Source organism: Adelges cooleyi, unplaced genomic scaffold (assembly GCF_023614345.1).
Source record: "Adelges cooleyi isolate 19-005CV unplaced genomic scaffold, UGA_ACOO_1.1 ACOO_flye_CR_arks_rails_tigmint_CR_PRNA_376, whole genome shotgun sequence".
Classification (NCBI taxonomy): domain Eukaryota; kingdom Metazoa; phylum Arthropoda; class Insecta; order Hemiptera; family Adelgidae; genus Adelges; species Adelges cooleyi.
The window spans coordinates 3,531,677-3,554,678 of record NW_026096053.1 but is presented as its reverse complement, the minus strand read 5'-3'; the positions used below and the strand labels follow the sequence as shown (position 1 = coordinate 3,554,678).

The 23,002-nt window shown below is 36.6% G+C and overlaps 1 protein-coding gene across 13 annotated transcripts in view; it reads left to right on the top strand.

The window, feature by feature from the left end:
• LOC126840143 (homeotic protein antennapedia-like) overlaps positions 1-23,002 on the top strand; it is a 133,111-nt gene that overhangs the window by 55,824 nt on the left and 54,285 nt on the right. For 7 of the 13 annotated variants that reach the window (XM_050575669.1, XM_050575667.1, XM_050575665.1 and 4 more), the window contains one exon: positions 15,650-15,705. The exons of the other annotated variants lie outside the window; for them this stretch is intronic. The gene's annotated coding sequence lies outside the window, so the exon portion shown is untranslated. The remainder of the gene's footprint in view (positions 1-15,649; positions 15,706-23,002) is intronic. 13 annotated transcript variants of the gene reach the window in all.

Here is a 23,002-nt window from a genome sequence, read left to right as displayed (position 1 = left end):
AAACCGATAAAGCAGGACACATACAAGTGGCTGTTAATTTAGGATTTACAGTGTTATCGCCTGTTAGCAGCCCTGTCGGGATTTTCTTGTTCTAACTGTACGTACGCTTGAAATATTATCTTTGCCAAACTTTATATATTATACAGATCAGAGTTGTCTATGTAGTTGGTGCTTATGTATAATAATCGGCACCTACTCTAACGGTATTGAAAACCGTATCTGTATTAATAGGGGCCTACCGGGTGATGCTGTGTAATCGCCGGCGGTTCCTTGAAAGGGGTTAACGTTAATTGACGTCCGGACACTATCGGCTGGGGCAGCAGTAAACGATATTGGTATAGTACAGGTGACAAGGTGGCAATTGATTCCGGTACACACCTTACCTATATAATATTATAATATGCATGTGCTTTATAATAGGCTCGAGGTTAAAGTCTAGATATCGCTGTCCGATACGCCTCGACGGCCGACTGCCGGCATCTAACGTGTCGCGGTCGCTGTAATTCTTCGCCGCCGGTACACTTACATGTACAGGCAAAATAGTATAATATATACATAGATAATATTATATGCTACTACGGGGGGATGAGAGCCACTTTACTTCGATAGAAGTATTGCCGCCGCGCAATAACAATAACTGTGTGTAAATTGTAACTATACCCATACAATAACATGTAACCGAGTATTAACGTTGATGACGCTTCTCTGTGCGGTGTGTGTACAGCTACGACCGTCGATAACATCTTCGCGGTTGACGGTAATGGTCGTTTAACATGGGTGTAGAGGTATATTATACATAATATAAGATTATTATTATTATTATTATTACCTACTTGTACGAACGGTGCTACATTTTTCATATTATTATAATAATATTACAACGGCTTATAAGCTGCTGTGTTGTAGGGCTGTCATGCGGCGGGGGGAGGGGGTGCGGTGTCCATGCCTCGGCCATGTTATTATCGTCGGCCCTATCGACGCCGCTTATATATTTAACCCTCGGCCGGCAAAACATCTGCCGCGGTAGTGGCGGCGGCGGCGGCGGCGTGCGAGAGAAAGAGAGTGAAAAGGGTATGTGTGTGTGTGGGGGTAAAGAACATGGTGCTGACAAGTCGGTTTGCCCCTTACCGGCGATGACGAATGGTCTATCGAATCAGCAAACTTGAGGGTAGTTTTCAAAAGGGATGGACGTGGATGCTAAAAAAAAAAAACCAAATCAGTGCATTGCGCGGGAGGTCGACCCCGATGGGACCGGAGGGGTGGGAGGAGGGTTAGCACCCTCGCTGTTTTCCGCACAGCTACTTTATGCATATCATGCGTGTTTAAGCAAATTGAAAAAACGCCGTTAGGGGATGCTCGCTGATCGTTCCCCTTTTTTGTTTCGTCGGCATCGTTACAATAAAATATATTATATTCAATATGGTGGAATATCATATTGGTATCTTAACTTGATCATAATATTGTATTCGTGGCAAACAAAAAGAGCACATCGGTCGTTTTGAAAAGGCATTTTTATATTCTTCAAATAAGTTTATGGAATTGCCCACGTTTTATATACTTTCAAGCGTCATAAAGTTCGGATTATAGTGGGATGTCTGAAGAAAGGGAATTCGGTGTCAATATAATATAATAAATGCAATATTTTCGATTAGGAAAACTTTATTTTTTGAGCTGTATTATGTTATTACTCGTATTTTACACGGTAATTTTGATTTTTTATTAATAATATTAATAAAAAACGAGACGATTTCTCTTTCATGAACCGTAATACGAGCCGTCCTCTTTCCTCGTGTACCCGTGATTGGAACCGGCTTGGTGTGACCCTTTGACGGCTAATTTCACACTGTCCGTGTTCATTTTCTCGCACAACCCGCCGTACCTGATCGGATGGTTCCTGTACGGTTTCCGCAGCTAAACGGTAAATTGCGCATCACTTGGATTGTTCTAATTACTGTTATTATTATTAATTCAAATTACCGACCATGTCGACGCAAGACGTCCGCGCCGCAGAACCGTCCCAAGTGAGGTTATCGAAGGTCCTAACTATTTCCACTTTGGGCTTTTTCTCCGGTGGATTGTCGGCCGCTGTTTCGGCCGGTTTGGCATGGACTTCAGGCGGTGGTCCCACGATGGAGTGCACGCTTAAAGTCGGCGACACGTGCACTACATACACGGAAAGTGGCAAAGACTATAATTATCTTATTACTATAAGACAATAGTATGTATTTTAAATGGCCAAAGACGACGTACCTATGCCATTGACTGCGGCCGGTTCGGCGGTTTTCGCCCCGCTCTCCGGTAACGTGGTCTTGGACATTTCGACAGCTGTTGTGTCTTGAAGAAAATATCTATAATATATTTTACGCGACGGTTCGGGGTTAAAACAATCGTGACCCGACGACACAACCGTATTTATGACCCCGACCGGGTTTCCATAGAAATACACCAACTGTTTATTGTAATAATATTTATTATAGTGATGTTATATTATGTATTCGGTAGAAACGCGTTACTATGTACAAAAAAATAGCAGCAACTATTTTTCCTACGCAAACAGCAGTCTTTGCCGCCAACACAACAACCGACAAAAACGCACATCGTCGACTTGTCCACATGGAAATTTAGTAGAACAAAATACATACTTTCAACTATTAAGTTTATAACGCTTAGAAAAAATGTAGAAATTTCTGCGCTGTTCAATGGTCCAATAGTGTGCCAAATATTTGATTTTCTTCCAAATTATATTAAACAATTATTGTAAAAAATTAAATGTTCAAAACATTGAACAAATATTATAATATTATGTAATATTCTCTTTCGAAATTGTTTTTATTTCTTAAGTTATTGCGGTGTGGAACATATTTTGTCTTGGATAATATCTCTACAAGTATATATATTTTTATGCGCACATTCTGAATCTAGTTAATTAAAATTCGCAGTGTTCCGTTTGGTAGGTACCGAGAAAACGTGATGTTAATGTACTTGTGAGTTACAAAATAATACATATTTTAAATGGATAAAAAACTGTCCTCGGTCATGGCTGTGTGTATTCAAAACAACAGAAGAGTATAATATTATCCTATTCGTGCGATCCGTCCCGAACGGTTTTTTTTTTTTTTAATGGGCACAAGGACACGGTGCCATCCGCGGTGCATAAACATATTTTAAACACGGGCAACAGTAATATAATATTATGCTATGATGTTGCACTGACCGGCTAAGAAGAGATTATAATAATAATACATACCTAGGTATTCTCTGAGTATACTTGTTTTTGGCGCGTTAACCGTTTAAATGGCGTTTTGCTTAAGTTGAAAAACGCGCGCGTTTCACAGTGTTAATAATTATCACCTACGCGAGGCAAATAATAAATGCAGATCGCCAACAGCCAATTTTGTTGGTTTAAGAAATATACCAATATATAGTACTATATTGGCAGATTATGTTCATCGTCGATGGTGAGTTGTATACTATGCGCTCGTGTATTTATTAAAACCGATAAAAAAAATAAATTATCATCTGGCTAGAAAAAAACTAGTCTGTCTTGTAACTGCCGTTAAATAAAAAATTGAGCGGCTGCCAAAGCAATATATTATTATGAATTCGTCGAATTTCCCATCGGTTATAATATAATGTTAGTAAATCATTTTCATACAAAAACTGAATTTCTCAACTCAATTCTACATATTATTTGGGATATTGAGTAAAATGACTCGATGTAATTCAGTGGTCTAATAAATAAACAAAGTATAGTACAAGTCGTATTAATCTCACGGGAACAGTACAACATTTTAATAACATTTTGTTAAAAAAGCATGATATTAATATCTTAATAGTAATAAAAACAAATTTAATATTAGAGAGAGAGAACAAATTTTATTTAAAAAATAATAAACCTGCGTCTACTGCGTTGCCTATAATGACACAGTATATACCTACCAGACTTTATTGTTACAATTACAATTTAAAAACACTTAATAAATAGTAATAGTCAAAGACACATAACATAGTAGTTTCATAACCAGTACAAATAATTTAAAAAATATGTACAAAAATATAGTAAAAAGTAGGTAGTACATAATATCAAAATCGTATAAAAATTTGTCTGTGTATTATGTTTAAAGTGTCCTTCATTATTTCCAGACGTATTGTTCTTAAGTCTTCTTTTCTAAGCATATGTGTTTTAAAAAAGCGACAAATAATATTTTTTCTAAAAATTCCAAACAAATATTATTAAACTGATACTGTTTTTCGCAGAAGCGTTTTCGCAATACCTTATATATATATATATCTAATTTACACCCGGAGGAAGTAAAAAATTATTAGTATTCGCCACCACCGCATACAACTAGCATTTTTTTACTAGGAATAATTAATTATTAAAACCACACCAACGCAATAATATATTAGCATATTATACAGCATTTATATACAGCGTGGTATTCGATGGTTACCGAATTTTCAGTTAACCGACCACTACAGCAGCAGTGTACATTATTTTAACCATCGCCGACCAAAAGAAAATATAATATTAATATGTTGTTTCCTTTTGGGCAGAACACAAAACGGAGACTTTAAAAACGCGGACGCTTACATACATTGAGACGCTTACTTAAGACACGGTTGGCTTGGACAAAAAAAAAAAAACCTAATGAAATTCAATTGTCGGTGGATCTTCTCTCTCTCACGCTATCTCTTTCTTTTTCTTCCACTGCTTTTCTGTTATATCGCATCTATCTCGCACGCAATGATTTACTCCAATTTGATATCTATCATATCTGCGCGCTTGCCGCCACGGCGCCCCCCCCCTTTATTCCCCCTCTCCCCCCACTCGCCCACGCTATGTGTTTTAATAACGACCAAACCGCTGGCTGTGTGATAAAAACGACCTCCATAAATCATGTACCGGTCGTCGTCGGCGAACCTAAAAAAAAATCTTCTCCCACCGTCGCCATTCATTGTATACATTTTACCGTATACACGGAATACATACGTATACAGAACTGATATATGTGTGTGTGTGTGTGTATAATATATATTATTATAATAGTAGAGACCGCGCGCCGGTATAATATACAATTTTTGATTTATGCGGTACGGTTCTCATCATCGGGTTTTCCCGAATGCACACAAACGCGAGCGTTGCAAATTGAGATATGTATTTATATGTTATATTGTTCACGGTGCTACACCCTGTACACACTACTGTATACTGCAGTACTGCGCTGACTGACGGACCCGCCGCAATGGGCGACGAAGGGTTAGGAGTTTGTATTCCTATTGTATTATTATTGTGCGATGATATTTTATAATGCCCCTCCCCCCCTCCGTATACGATGGGCCGAGGGGTAGCGAGGGGATCTAGCAGAAGGCACGCCCCTGTCAGGTATATATACGTCATATAGACCCTAAAAAAATAAAAGAAAATACCGACCTTCTTCGGGCTGTAACATGATAATAATAATATCACTAATAATAGTAACAGCACGGGCCTTATTGATGTAACACGTATCGGGTCGCATACACACACTCCGCTGCCGTGTGTAGTACTTACAATTATTATTATTCGGAATAAGTGTTTTTTTCAAATTTGATTACTTCTCTTGTGCGTTAGTGATGGTGCGATTGACACGGCGTCCGGGTAACGTCTCCGCGCGTTCTCCAGTCGTTTGTTATGTTTTTTGTATGATAAGAAATTACAACAAGTTTCATCTGGGTTAAGCGAGGTTCAATTGGGAAAAAAACCTACACAATGCCTAGCTGTTGTCTGAACACCACGTACGAGTGAGTGAAATATTAAAAAAAAACCAATCACTTAGGGCCTAAGTCTTAGGCGATCAGTACCATTTAGGTAATATTATATAGTTACACTAATAAACAAACTCAAACAAATATCTGACATGGTCATTGTGCCATCTTATTATACGCAGATGTGTTTTATGAACAAATCAAATGAGAGATTTGATGGAATGATTTTTAGTTAAAATCTGAATGTTTTTTTTTCTTCTCACCAGTTTAGTAGATATTTTATTGTCGCTTATGGTCATTGTGATTGCGCCCGTTCATTACTACATAGAACTATACTCAATTCGGTCGATTAAACAACGCTTTAACATATAACAAACGGTCCAGTCAAAAGCTCAATTTATTGGGAATCGGTCCATCAATTTAGCGCACATCATTCACGTCCAGCAGCGGTCTAGGCGTTCGTTCGTTGTGTTTATTCTGTCAATTAATTATCACCATTGGTTTATAATTTTATTGGCGATTCCGTTGAGTGTCTTTTAATTATTGTCGATCAATTCCAACATCTCTGTACTCCGACGTTTACAAAAATACAATATGTATAATATGCGAGAGTGTAAATATCACTCACTTCGAGTTCTGATTTTTACACAAAAGAGTAAATTAAAAAAACTACATGTATGAAATACCTATGTACATAGTACCTACCTACTTAATAGCTGTCACTCTTGAGATCTAGTTCGCATTTATATCGTTAGACTTGGTCGTTGATTTTGAAGAAACAAAATACCTTCGAATGCATTAAATAAAATTAAAAAGGTCATCGAAATCCGTTTTAGTTTTTTTTCTACTCTTCGCTCTCTGGGTCAGGAGCCCCACCTGGATTTGCGCGCCCAGAGTGGTTCTCACTCGACCGTTCCACACAAATTAAAACGTTTAAATTACAACCTTCGAGAAATATTCATGTAATATACAACTTAAAACACCTAAAACGTTAATTGCGCCTTAACCTCACACCTCAATCGTTTACGTTGGCGCGTTGTAAACTACAAAATAAAGGACGAATCTAGGAGTTTTCTTGATATACTTGCCTACTCTTCTCATCGCACTCAATTTTGTTTTAGGACCCGAACCGCGAGACCGTGATATCACTTCACAATTTAATTATTTAATGTATCAACAACAGCTAATAATTCATTATCGTCAAGTGTATATGCAAAAGTGAGGGCTATTATTTTTCTTACATACATTTCTGTTATTTTATAATTTTTTATTTTTTTTTTTATTTTGTGTTTATAATAGCTTGCTATTAGTCTTACTTTATTGTTGTTTGTGTTTATTATGTGGTTTTCCATTAAATCTCTATCACAATTTTTTTTCTGTGAAAATTTTCTCTCTTTCGCTCTCTCTGTAGACTGTAACCCGTATAAGCCATAATAATATGATATTTTGTGTTCTTCAAAAAAAAAAATTATAATGTACAACTAAAATAATATAGATGACGTCCGGTCTTAAGAGTCCAGGTGCTTTTGGCTATGGCGACCTCGAGCGACCGCGCAACCATTCTCAGAATGGTTTTCGTAATCTTGCTGCAGTATTCAATTTCTTAAATTGTACAGAGCGAATAAAATATGCAACAGCCCTGCATAGTATACCTATGTGCGCAGGACCATAATGCTTATATAGAAAACTAGTTGTTGACCGGCGTATTAGAATAATATGCATAAGTATAATTTATATATATATATATATATATATATATTATGTTATCTATTTGAATATATTATAATAAAAAAAGCATTAAGATATTGGCGTTACCGAGTAACGTAATAAACAATATTATGTATTTATACAACTGTACAAGTTTAGCCAACGTCAAATTAGTGTGCGAGCCTGTCTAATAAAATCTAAGTTTTATAACCCGGATTCCATATACTCTATTAGCATTTGCCGTTAACACATTTTATTTTATTTGTCATTGGGAAAACAAGTCTTGTCAACATGATACACGTTTCGCAATTATTATTGCCTATCCTCGTTAAAAAAAAATACAAAGTCTTATTATTATTGTGTATGTGGTGCACAACCCACTTTTCTCCTTGCTAGTTATACTATAAAACAGTGTTTTCCAATAAAACTAGATGAATAAAATAACGTCATTAGGTACCTAGGTGTACTCAAATATTATTATACTATTAATTAAAAAAAAAAAAAAAAATTCTATTAAAAATTTAACTAAGTATATTTATGCGACTGCCATTTATTTTTTTGTTAATAAATTACAATGGCGACAATTGGTGTATAATAATAATATAATTATTAGCTAATACACGTCACGTTGAGAAATTTACATTTCCAACGCGCTAAAGTAGAATACATTTCGGATTTTTGTGGCGTTGTTATAACTATGAGTTACCATGAGTCCAAGGGGTTCTTAATATAGATTTTGGAAAAAATGCTATCATGGTCCCACTGAATTTTCATAAAATAATCTTTCATTTTGGTTTTTTACTTATTTTGGGATTCTGAAGGAAAGAACCAGAACTTGCCTAGTCTTTCTCTCTGCAACTACGCTTCTCGTCCTTAGCGCTAATGTTGCGCTCGTTTCTATTTAAATCTTTACAACAGCTATATCATTAGTTCAAGTGGTTAAGTTATTAAACCATTATGACTTGATTTACTTTAAGATTCAATTAATTTTTTACCGATAACCATGAAATTGTAGTCATTATTCATTTGTACCCTTGATTGACTTTTAATCATGAACAACAACTATTTAGCGACGGTTCATTTTTCACTATCATGTTAAATTAACTATAATTCTCAATAATTGTTTTTTTAATCATGATTAAGTTAAAATTTCAATCATCTACAATTATTAACCATAAGTAATTTGAACGGTTAGTAGGAATAAAATTAGACAGTATTAAAAATGTATATTTTACACACGATTAACATTGTTATTCCTCGCAAACACAAATTGTCAATCGTTGTAGACTGTCCAAGGAAGGTATAGGATGACATACTTATCATCATAGGCCGCCCAGAATAATTTAAATATTATATTGGCAGGTGACTATACATATGAATACATAATATACTATACGTATATCATATGTATGTGAATATTTCACGAAGTTAATATACATTTTAGATTAGGCGAGGGTATATTTAAATTCACACTCTAGTCCTATATCATCTTACCTATCATAACCCTTACAACTGACATTACCTCTGAGCTCTCTAAGGCTAGCTGCGAATGGTCGCATACGATGCAGGTACATATTGATTTTGCGCGCTTAGAGCTGATATTATTTTAGGTCTCCTTTTTGGCGTACCGACAAAACACTTGCTGCAAGGTCGGGGGGGGGGGGGTGAGGGTGAGAGGAAAACTTTGACATTATGGCGGAGGCAGCACATGTATCATTTCCGGTACACGGTATTCCTCGATAAATTACCAGATAATTTACTTAGCTTAGACGGTGCAGCGAAAACGTGTGTGTATTGAACCGGATATATACTCTGCGTGCGAAAAAGGTCCATGACGGTTTTTGACAAGCGGCGGCGAAGATTTGTAGACCACCGTCTCCTCGCCCGGTCCCGGGGTCGTTTGTGTCCCTACACACACACACACATATCCATTTTTCCTACAAGTGCCCATATTATACAGTGTGTGTGTGTGCCGAGAACTCTGTTTGTGGGGTACAAATGGCTGCAAACGAGGGTGGTGAGAAATGCTTTTAAAGCGACTCGGGGAGGCCACTCGCCGCCGTTGTTTTGCCGGGGGATGCGCGCCTTTTCCTCTCTAATTTTTTTCGCCCCTCTCAGCTGCAGTTCGGTCGACAACAAATTCCATTAAGCGCCGCCTCCCTCTCGGCAAGGTTCTATCGCGTTCCCCTACGCTGCACTCTTCTTTTACAATAAATACAATATAAATAAGATTCGCCGATTTGTCGTACACACACACATACATAAAAGAGAAATTAATCAACGTACGACGCTTTTATATACAATCTATGAAAATGTATACTTGTATAGGTAGGTGAGTTGGTGGCGCATAACCACTCAACGAAACGATTATATCGAAAGAGCCCCTAGATTATTTTTTGACCCGCAGAGATCGAGAGGGTTCAGAATTCACTACTCGAGCACTAATAGTCTTATAGAAATGCCTGTACGGATGGTTGCCGACAAGAAAATCCTTCGAGTGTGTAGCGCACCTTTTTAATGGACGTGCAATGTTCTTGCAAATGCGACATTTGAGGTTTTTCCACTAATTGTATTGCCCTTGTAAAATCTGCTGTTCTTTCTTATGTATGCGGTCGTCTCCGGTTTTCAGACTCGGGCCGATGAGTTCACCCGCGTCACACGTGTCTTATTATTTTTATTATCATTATTTTTCCACTATTCTTGTGTATATGTATATTATTATCTAATGTTATTAAACATCATGTTATGTACAGCCGCCTTGCTGCGCGCAAAGTAATTTATCATCTCCGTTTTGCACTGTACAAGATAAATTGCACTGGTGCGCAACATAGTTCGGCCCGTTCAACCGAAAACCTTCGATAAGCCACGAAAATCCCATTTCGCCGCGTGTTGTCGGACCACCCCCTCCCCACCCCTCCCTCTAGGGTTGCCGGATGCCGAGAAAAATACTTACACAATATTGTACAACACGTGCATTTTCTACACTTGTTATACCTACGAATGAAGTCAGCATTTGCAGTTTCTCGCGTAAGACACTGACCTAAGACACTGACACACGTCATCGCTTCGACAAAATACATTTTAGAAGAAAGTAGCTTTTGTCAAATATGTAAATTTGTCAAATTTGTTTAATATGTATAATCGATGGCGGTTCTCACTTTTTTTACAAACGTTGATGTTTCCTACTCGTTTTTCGTTAATAGAACATTATGTTTCTTTGTAATTAGATAGTCGTGATTTTTTTCCTTTAACAGTTTTAGCAATTATAGTTTTTTTTTTTGATAACTACAATTAAATGCAACTATACGAGTTAAAATTAATTATCCATTAACCATCTCGACCCGTTCGCTCTCATTTTTCGCACAATTGATGCAACTCCTAGACTCCCCCCACTTTAGTATTTATTTCTTATTCTATCACATAGGCGAGTTGTGGAATTGATTTTCTAGTTTAGAACGCAGAAAGTAAAGTAACAATATAGCTATAGGAGAATATAACACCAAAATCGCCATCGCTCAACACACGATTTCGCATTAGCCCATTTTCAATTTATATATATATATATATATATATATTACACTATTGGCAATAGGATATCATTATTATAACAACATGGTGCGTTTACACACCGGCATTGTGTACAAAGGTCGGACGATTCGCGGAGGCACCGCCTTTCAAAAACGACATTGCGGGGCATATTATAATAATAATAATATAGCGTGGCCCCGCCATATTTATGACAGTATATATTGATCTGTTCGCCGTTCCCCAGACGCCTAGAATATAATAAATTATTTTATCCATAAGAATACCACATCAATCCCTCTGCTCGTGTACACACATATAGGTATAATAACAATACCTAGTAATAATAATTTCCTAGGGGTGTACGTTTTCCACCACCGCGTTGTCGTTTTTTGTGTTGTTGTTGTTTTTTTCAACGTTATGTCGGCTTCACTTCACGTGCAAGCAACAACATGCGTGTTTGCAGAATCAACGCAAGGCTTTCAGAACCCGGTAATTATTATTATTTTCTCGTACCTCCCTTCCCCCCTCCCCCTAGGTCTTCGGTTGTACCTATATATCCAAAAACACAATTTTCCCCTCGGTATTCCACCTCGACGGGCACCGGTGTTTTTTTTTTTTTTATCCGTGTTTAGAATCAAATTCGCGTGCCCGCAGGTCGTAAATATCGCCTTTGCTATATAAAGACTTATAATATACTTGCCGCGACTCCATATATATATACCTATGTATACATATATATATAGGTCCGTGTGTGTGTGTGTTAGGTTGTCGGTCGCCTGATCGTACCACACGAGGAATGGCGTTTTCCATTTCGTTCCCCGCTATTACTAAATTACTAATAAAGATTCATCGACAAAGTATGTACATATACCTACCAGCTGTGTAGCACGCGGGTAGGATCTATTATAAAATAATATATACAAGCTCGGAAACCGTGTCTCGATTTCTAGTTTCTACCCTGATTTAGCTTTTATTACCTGTGTAATACCGTCAAAGGCGGCCAACGAATCCGAAGAGAGTTAAACGGAGTGGGGGGAAGGGCGGGTTACCTACTCTTTATACGGTTTAGATTAGAAGAATACATAATTGAGTTAGTTAAAGGGCATATATTATTCATTAAAAGCCTGACGGACTCAAAAGGTAGAATTTTTTCATCTCAAACACATGGGTAACATATTAATAATGTATATACAAATTTGAAAAACATTTTTTTTTATGACAGATTTTTTAATTTTCTCTGCTGATGTATCAATTACACAGCAGGTCGATCCAACAATAATATGATGTTTACCGCAGTAGTATCATTGCTCAAGTATTATTTTTTATTGCCGTTCCAACGGCCGTCGACAACAGCTATTACGTTTTATTATTATTATTTCGCTTTCGGTCAATTGAATAATAATATTATTATTACTGTTATATATCACGACGTATTTGTGTAGAGAAGGGGACGGCGGCCGTGGGTTAGTTTTTAATAATAATAATTCGGCGTGTACCATATAATAATTCATCCAATGACCGTTCTACATACCTATTGTGTGGCCATGTACATTAATATATTATATTATATCACACGGACACTGCAGTACGCATTCCAATATATTTAGTGTGCAAACGCCAGAATGAAATGCCGTATGGAATATACAATATAAAATATATATGACGGTATCATAAAACAAATCATGCAGATAGCACACTAATAGCTGTTCCCTGTTCACACCAACGTGTGACGTATTGGGTTTTTGAGAGTTTGACAATATTATGTAAAACAAAAAAGCAAAGCTCTTTAGCACTTGAATGATTTGACAGAGGAGAGGGCAAAGGAGAAAACACTACCCCCATCAATTATTATGTCATATTATAACTTTTACAATATGACTTATTTAAATAATATTATGATTCTCGCAACTTAATGCATAGACCAATTTCAAAAATGTCAGTTAACACCTTTATTTCGAAGTACATTAAATACTGACCCCTTCAACTCTTATTTTCAAACCGTTAGATATAAAATATTAAAAAACAAAAATATTCTAAAATAAAAAGTTTGAACAGAGTATGTACCCAGGATTGGGGGGGGGGGGTGCTAATTTTCTCTGAAGAGAGTGCTGAAGTCTCCCTAGCGTCCCCTTAGTCGCGCCTGTGCTTCAATGAATTTGTTTAGTATTTTCTTCGTTTTCCAATATTACTCGGTCGTCGATTAAAGTCGAGATCTGGCTATTTTGCAAGAGACGACGAGCTACGTTATATCAACTGTACCGATTTAAGTTTGTCGAACGCGGACTGATTGGTTTTGTAAAAAAAAAAACAGTCACTGGGAACCAAACGGATGGGTGTAACAATGAATTGGCCCGTATATCCTCAGGGTCCCACACCGAGCAACACAACCGACACGGGCTCAACATGGGTGGTAGGTACATGTGCCGGGCAACCACACCCGACGAACCGTCGTTGTACCGCCGATAGCATCTGACTTGCCCTTCTCCTCTCTCTCTGACGACCTCCCCTTTACTTGTTCCTCCCCCCCCCCCCAAGACTGTCGGTACGGACTTATCGCATGTGTTTAAAACACATACACACACACACACACAAACACCGGTAACCTGTAATTTGGCTACTCTAATCTGGTCAGCCGACCGTGGCGCAACGATAGTAATAATTAAACGAACAATCGGTGTAGTACACATAATACACTCAGCCGGCTGTACAAAAGGGGACAACCTAACCGGAAGTGCGTAGGTGTGGCTTGTAGCCCGAACCGCACAACCTGTGTCGGAAATGAAGTGTTGGCGAACTCCGAAAAAAAAAAAAAAAAAATTATATCCAACGATACTGATCAATTTCATTTAAAATTTAAATTATACACACGTGTCCTTTGTATATATTATATTATTATTGGAGTTCAACGGGGTATTAGGTATAATTTTTATTTTCGACATTTGTTCAACTCGAGTCTGTTGTTTGGCTAATAACAGTAAATAGAATACTCAATATTCGGTAGCTGCGGTTTTGGCACATACTGATTAGGGACAAACTCCTTATCAACCGTAAGATTTAAATGTTAACTGACTATATTATCACAGATTAGATAATTCATTTTAATATGCGATATTATTAGTATGAACATTTTATACTTAAATCTTCATTTGGAATCACGTGACTCATGGTATTTGTTTACATGCTAGGTGGGTGAGCTATCTATTATCATAATATAGCCTGCCGTTTTTGGTCTCTACGACTATTGTACAAGTCATACAGTTGCACATGTGCCTTATGTATACTTATAGCTTCTTATAAAATCCATAAACAATCGTTGGGACCAAGAATGTTGGCGCCGGGAGAAAATAAAAAAATATACACGGAACAGTAAAAAACGAGTATACCCATATTGTCTGTCCATTCATGTTGTTTGGCGTGTACACGTGTACCTACCACGTGTAAATGGTGTAATAGTGTTTTAATTTGATTTTGCTTATTTACGACTGTTTGCAAAGCGCCGTCGTGTGCGCCTGGGATAAGGAGAAGACCATTGTGCCAGGTTATGGACGTTTAATGTATATTAAACAACCAAACAGTGAATGGGACGTATATATAACGTACTACATAATAATATTATTGTAGTGAGTGCGAGAGAGAGAAAATAAACACACACAAGTTGTCTGGACAGGGTAATAAAAACGGGCCATTAAGAAGCGAAAACGGCACTTTAATGGGTGTAATTTACATTATTACTGCACGCGGCAACACCCGCTACGGTGCCCCGTCAGTGTAGCGTAGGCTGTTGGCTCGTCTTACCGTCAGATGTCGCCTCTTCCACGCCAGTCTTGTACTCTCTGGTATCTTGAGTTGTCACCGATAGATAGAGCGCTTGTTTTAAACGGCACATTACCGCAGCAACGAGAAATACCTACATGATATTATTTAGTTGAATAGAATCCGTTCAGCTGTTTGATGATCGCCCAGAATACAAACACCGATTGCCTTGGCGGAGTTCAGGGGAGCATAAAACCTTAAAACTTAAAATAATTGCTTAAAATTAGTTTTATTCAATGAGGGGGATTGGTTGAATTACTCGAAAAAATTGTATTCCATCATAAATGTACGAAAAATGTATGAAGCATTTAATTACTTATTGCAATAATATTAAAAAAATTATAATCGCTAAAATCCAAAGTAACCATTACAAATTATGTTATTGAATTAAAGTTATTGAAAGTTGCATTTTTTTTGTTTAAAACATATATTACATTAATACAAATTTCACTACAATTTTCTGAAATATTTGATAATGACTAAACATTAAAAAACCCGCTTTTTAATAATTAAAATCGAAAAAGTTCACTTCGCTTATACCTTCCAAAATCGAAAAACGTTACCTAAAAGTTGTCAAATTTTTCGACTTACTAAAGCGAGACGTTATTCCGCCTATTAGTTAGTTTAGACGAAAAAGTTAGACAAATTGTTGTGTGTGTGTTGTAATATTGTTTATAAATAGTAATTTGTAATTGACAATAAAAAACAATCGTTCAAGTTAATAACCAATTACAAAGTACTAAAAAAATAATGTATAGTTTGATTACCAATTAATTGTTATACATTTTCCGTAATTACTTTTTGTTATAAACTGTTGAAAAAACTAATTTTATTTTATTCGTTTTTGTTTCAGGTAATTACAATATTATTGAACGAATGTGACCATCAATAGTCGATGAAAAAATATAGGTAACCGTTTTATCATATTGCTATTATTGTAGAACTCTATATTATTACATATAAAAAATATGCAAGCTAACTCGTGCCGAAAAACATTCAAAATTCTTCCAATAGTAAAATCGTTTTAACATTACAATGTTATATTCGTTCTGCTTAATATTGTACATGTTTTTTTACACTAAACTTGTACTAATATTGGTACAAAACGATTTCCAACGCTTGAGCGCTACACACATACACAGGGAAGACCTGAAGCGGTCACGGATGAACCCAAGTGTTTTTTTTCTTTCTCTCTTTTCGTCCATCACAACGTCGTTATAATCGAATGCGTTTATAGCCGTCTTATTGCCGTTCTCTTAACACCAGTAGTCCTACAAAATACAAGCGGGTGACGCAACCTGAACTCGGTCACAATAGACTAGCAATTGGCCTTTATTTTTTTTTACCGTGCAATATTCTAGTCTCTTTAAAAAAAAATCAGCAATAAGAATAATAACAAATAAAACTCGCCGTCAGGTTTCTTGGATTGTGTTTTTTTATTTATTTTTTTTTTTGCACCTTGGGTGGTCACCTGAATTCGTCGGGATACTCATAGGTAATGTTGTTAGGTTTTTTTTTCCATAACCTTAATGCCCCGTGTAAACACATTTTGGAGAGTAGAAAAATTAGTATTTTGATGTCCACCGGCTGTATACGTGGTCACGATTTTCGCAACGCGAATTCCGGATAGTATTTTTAGTGTGCACAACCGAAATAAGATTCGTGTAGTTCTTCTCAGCAAATGAGGATCAGCGCACAATATGTACCGGTCCGAAAATATCATAGCCCATCAGGTATCTCGTTATCTTGTTTTAATTCCGTCGACTACGCGTTAATTATTATCATTTTAGTAGGTAATATAAATGGTAATTTACTAGTGCGGTAGCGACGTTTGCATATTACAGCAATTTATTAATGGCCAACCGCAGAGAATATTTTTTAACACTATATTTTTTTGGTGGTGACATTAGCGTATCGAAAAAGCCAAAACGGATTAATGCTTCCCACGACTTCCGACGACAAGTTGTTCTGATACTTACTCGATCACGCTGTGCTAATGGTTCATCGACTGCTTATAAAAAAAAAAAAAAATAAATATTATACTTACACGGACTGGAATAATTTTTAGTTTTTCCCATGGCACGACATAGTACCGCAAAAGCCCGCGCTTAATGATAAAACATACACCGGCTATAACGGCGTTATCGAAACCAGTATTTCTACATAATAATATAGTTTTATTGTACACTCGCTATAAAATATCATAATCCAATTATTATTCGGTTAAAAAAAAAATCTGTCAGCAAAATTTCATAAGGTTAAGACATAAATTGTTTGTATGAAATATTTATTAAACAACTTTTAACTGCAAAATAATGTAATATTCTTAATAAATAATTGGCCTCATATTATTTTGATAACGAATGAAATATTTATAACACAGAATGTTGCAGCTATTTTTCCTAATTATTATGATTTACACATAAAAACCATAAACAAATATGAGTGTTTTGTATTTAACATACTTTCCATTAATCCCGAACGAATTTTTCATTGAAAATGTTTAATTTCTGAATAAACCTGTATTTGTGTTGTAATAGAATATAACATATTTACCAATGGCGTTTTCACAGGTATTATACTTTTTTTGAATATACACTAACAATTATAATATTTTGATTTAACTTACTTTTACAGATTATTTTGTACTCCAAATATGACATAATATAGGACGTATAAACATTGAAGACATAGTATTTTTAGACTCAAAGTCAGAGTACAAAACTGAAGGTTTAGGACTTTTCGAGAGTGTAACCTTAGGTGAACACGATAGTTTTTTAATATAATAACTTTTTTTGTCTTTTCTCGTCGATGAAAAAAAAACGCCTTATTCCAACGTATTGCGTGTGTTTTATTATAAAATGTTTTTTATTGTTTTTTTAATTGCTCCTGACTTTCTATTACAAGCGCATTAAAGGTCGAGTTCGCTGTGCGGGAAACTTTACAAGCCCACTCGGTTATACTATACGTCTTGTATTAATAATATCGTGCTCTTATCGTGTGCGCCTGTCCTTACCTACATTCGTCCGTCAATTATTACTGTTATAGCTGTAGTGATCGGGTGTCGTGTAAGGAAAATATAATAAGTCTTCTTGTATTTTTTTTAGTCACTCGATAGTGTATCTCGTGTGAAGCGAGCAGCCATTCACGCACGCACGTCTTCGTGAAGTCTGGTGCGGATATTGTAGTAGTTAATATTAAAAAAAAAAAAATAAATAAAAAAAAAAAACGCTCTATTGTTTTCTCATAACTGTCGCGTTTGACCAATGTATCGGTTTTATTGCCTTTTGCAGAGATGTACACCTATTATATTATATATTGTACATACGAGAACAACTTTGATAATAATAATATGATATTACAATATTATTGGTAAACCAATATATTATTATTATTGTCAGCTTACAATAATAATTGTAATACCTAATATTCTAGTTTTTCCTGGGCATAGTAATATTATGTCACTTTACACTTTTAATGATTTATAAGAAAGAGTACATAATATTATACAGTCGCTATATTCAAGAGTAATAATGAAAACACGATGAGGCCAAATCATTTTCTGGACATTTTTTTTTTGAACTGGATTTTTTTCAAAAATAATTGACTTGACAAACTATTTGTTTCAAATCAAACGGAGTTATGTCTCGAACAGTTAAAAAGTCGACAAAACGGTGAGGTTAATTTGGATTTAAATAATATAATAATATACAACTGTTTAATACTATATGATAATATAACTTCATCCGACCCGACACGTGTGATAAACACAATTAATACCTCTAGCCGAGTGTGTTTCACATTAAAATAATTGTATCTAAATTATATCCATTATTATTATTTAAAAGGATAATGAACTTTTTAATAATAGTATGCCGCGCGAACCGACATGTGTATGAGCGTGTAAAAGACTTCCGGGAAATCCTAACTAATATCATCGTTTGATATATTATTGTATTAAATTAAGCGGACAATTAAAAATAACTTTTAGCGTACCGAACACTAATTATTATAATGTCGGTTTGAAAATGTAAATTATATTTTCCTCACAAGACGACATAAGTAGAGGCACTAGATGTTTCTATTGTAGACAAACAAATCTTTTCCCACCTTCGCCGTCGTGTATAATTATTATTATTCTTACGCCGGCGGAAAATTACCGAGACTTAAAAAAACACTTAACATCTCTCCCGTAAGAGAGTACATTGCACTTTTATAGCCGTATATACTGCACAGCAGGGTAATGGTGGACGACCAGATCAAACGTTCCCTATAAATATTTTCAATACATCAGAAGAAGGTCCTGTAATGTAATGGACTCGTTCGCCCCCTCCAAAATTTGGTTTAAAGCCGGCTGCCGTCGACCGATTCAAGCAAATCCGTTTTAAACTCCACCCGACAACGCGTTGGTTGATCGGTCGACCTTTTATACAGCTATTACGCTCCTAAATTATATTATAATACATATATAGTATCGTGTGACCCAATTTTTTTAAAAGTCTAATTTATTAAGCCGTCTTCATTGTGTACGACGAGAGCGACATAATTGATTGTCATAAAACGTCCAAGTCCTTTTTGCTTCATTAATTTACATTAAACATTTTATAGAAATATTAAGTAATTTTCGCAGATCAAAACTGTTATTTTTAACTGAAAAACGTATCAAATTTATTAAGTAATGAAAATAATACACATTTTGTTAATATGACAAATTGATTATTAAATAGCGATTGACTATTAAAAATATTCTGTTTTTTGTGAATTTCTACAAAACACTGTTTTTATAAACACTTGATATGCATAAGATGTTATCTACGATAAGTGATCGTGGGAGTTTTCTTATTTCTGAATTGATATGACCTTGAAAATAGTATAATAACAACAATCATTATTATTATCAATTAGTTCGTTTTAAATTTTGTGTAGATAAACAACAATAATTGTGTAGGAAAAGGTGCATTGTTCCTATATATGCGCATTTATCTTGTGTAGATGTACACATAGCGTTTTGGTTTTAACTAGGTGTATCGGAGATGCAGACAAAAAAAAAATGTTGTTTATTTTGAGAGATAGCGCGGGAGAGAAAAAAATATATAACAAAAAAAAAATGAAATAAAACTTTCGGACCAAGGGGGAAAAAGTGAGTTGCTGCGTCCGCCGCGCCGGGCAGCGCCCTCGGGGCTTAATTGGATTTTCTTCTGGTCCGTGCCAAAGCGTACGGCCATGTTTGAGTTTTCATCTTGTGTTGTGTTCGTTTTCCACTTGCTCGAACACGCCGAAACGGTCTTGCAGCCGCGCCGGAGGGGAGGTGCGGAGCTCGAGGAGAGGGCATGTGCTGAAGCCTTTTCCTGCACCTCCCCCCCTTGCTTGCCCTGCCGGGGCAACCCGAAACCGGATCATCGATCATCCATTAGGTTGACATTCTATTGCGCGGACCGTTTATCATTCGCGCCCGCATTATCTTTGTGTCAGATTTCCGTGTGCACCGCCGACAAAACCGTCGACCCGTTAACTCCCTTGGCCGTCGCTCGGCTCCACCGTTGCTCTACGTATAATACTGACTTTACATTCCCTAGCTGCTACCATTACCGCCACCATATCACCCCAGTGGCAGTACGGAAATTGAATATCGTGTGCTGCCGTACATGTACACACCGACTCTGGCGCCCAAAAGAGAAATCGCACCCTTTAGGATTTCTTAAAAAAAAAAAAAAAATTTATACAACGATGAAAAGGTGTAAAATATAATAATATATAAATTTTCATTAGAATTCAGTTGCAACTTTATGAGCAGTGCATTGTGGAGTTCGACGCCATGCCATTCGATTAGTTCAAGTCAATAAGTAAATTTGAAGACACACAGTACACACCACATGAATGACCCGAAGAGGGGGCTGTTCACTAACGGCACCGCAGAATTTAACTATTCATAATTATGTAATGTTTCATTAACATTTATTAATAGTTATTTTTTGTGTTATGTAAAAGACATTGGGATTAGCGTTTGTGCACGTTATGTCCTTTCATTCTCGTGTCCTATAAATTGTTCTCTCTTCACTCAAACTCTATAGTTTGTGTGTACTGGCCTTGTATGGTTTCGGTGGCGTTTTTCCACGGCAAATCCTCGGCTTACGCGGCTCCTCCTCTTCCCCGCGCTCTGCCTGTCTACTCTTCCTGCTCGTGCACCGGGAACGAACCCAATCAATTGGCCGTTTGGGGTTCCCTCGGGACGTCTCCCCCTTACATATACACAGTACACACAATGATATAACGCCGTTGCATGCGTCATATTATTTCCGGTGCACGGTGCGTGTGTCGGAAATCACATTCATTGGTACCGCAAAAAGCAACGCAGTAAACAGCTATATATGCTCGGCAAGTAGCTATATATTATTTTTATTTTTGCAGCGTGGGCGTAGAAAAGTGTGTACCGTGTTTGGCCGGACAAGAGAAAAATCTTGGGATTACTCTTAAAAACAAAACGCTATACGCACACACAATGTATATAAATAACGGTTAATTGATTTACGACCGGTCGCGCGCATGCATAATATTGTATAACGAAGCGGACGAATGTTTTTTTTTTTTTATAAAAAAAAAAAAAAAGAATGGTCCTCATAAATTTGTTTTCGCTAAAAATACTACACGTAAGAAAAACGTAAGACCAACGGCATACCGCGTATCACAGCATAAGAATAACTGGTACGGAACTGCGAGCGGCGACGGTGGAGAAAAAAAAACTTAAGGAATTTTTTGTTCGTTGCGGATCACAATTTTTTTTTTTTTTTGTATTATACAATTTTTACCTATCACCAAAAGGATCCCGTTGCACGGACAGGTCGAACACACGGTATTGCATCACACTCGTATTGTATATTATATACGGTTGTGTTTGTGTTTTCTGAAAAAGGCCAAGGCGTGCACGCGGCGGCCCTTTTTCCACGCACACCGACGTTTAAGATGGACCCAAATCAAACCGGGATGCCACGGGATTTCCGTCATCCTTTGGGAAGAAAAGACCTTTGTGGGACGCGTTACAGGCTGGTCTACGCGCGTTTGTACACCATCTTATATATTATATATAACGGCGATCCCGCGTGCAATGTACACAAACAAACAAAAATATACTATTGTTGCAAACCGTTTTTGGAAAGTGCCCATTCACGGCGTGTCCGCGTTGCACATAGGTCTCCTTTGGCCGGACCGTTTTCTACTTAAGATTTTCTCACAGTCCTGTGCGATCCTCGCGACGGTGTCAACAACACTATAATATATGTTGTATAATAATTTCGCTGTGTAAATCACAGTTTAGTTCTATTTAACTGCGAGTGCCAGTGTGTGTACGCATAATAACGCGCGCGGAGTAAATGAGTTTCAGCTGTTTTCACGCACAAGTCCGGGTAAGTGCATTTATACATGGCATTTTCAAGTCTATATTACTGCATTCTAAGCTAAGACATATTTTACGGAAAGTCGAAAAGGGCTAACTGATCTATACGGAACGGGTCAAGATCACCGTAGCGGTAAATCAAACGGGTTGTTTTTTATTTTTTTTTCTATAAAAAATTGCAGTATGCCAACACATTTTCGAATAAATATTTTTTAATTACGAGCGCGTGGAGACGACAGAGTTATGTGACCCGAAGTCCGTGGTGGCGTGGTAAAGGAGGAAGACCATTTTTTTAAGATATATATTTATATATATATATATATATATATAAAATACGTTGCGGTCTAACGCCAACGTGTGATGCGTTAATGAATTATAATGTGTGCGGCGCGTTGACTTTTCCCTGTTTTAACAACGTCGGGAGGTTAGGTCTTTCCATCTATTCGAATAACCTACCACGACCGCTGCTGTACAAACACATGTCGTCTGGGAAATATGAACAACAACAACAAAAAAATGTTTAAAAAAAACCACCTATACACAACAAGCAACTGGAATTATTGCGTCTGGGAAGCTGATAATATTCGTCGTGTGCTGTCTGATGTGTACGCAAACTACAATCGCTCCGGAAAGTCGTTAAGCTAATTAAAAAAGCCTTGCTAGGTAACGAAAAATATGTCATTGAACAAACACAATGTGTACGCCGTGTATCGAGTATTTTTTATTTTTTTTTTTTTTAACGGTGACAACGGGTAAACAATATAATATAGGTAAACCGAGCGAATGAACCAACACAATGAACCAAGTTATTATGTA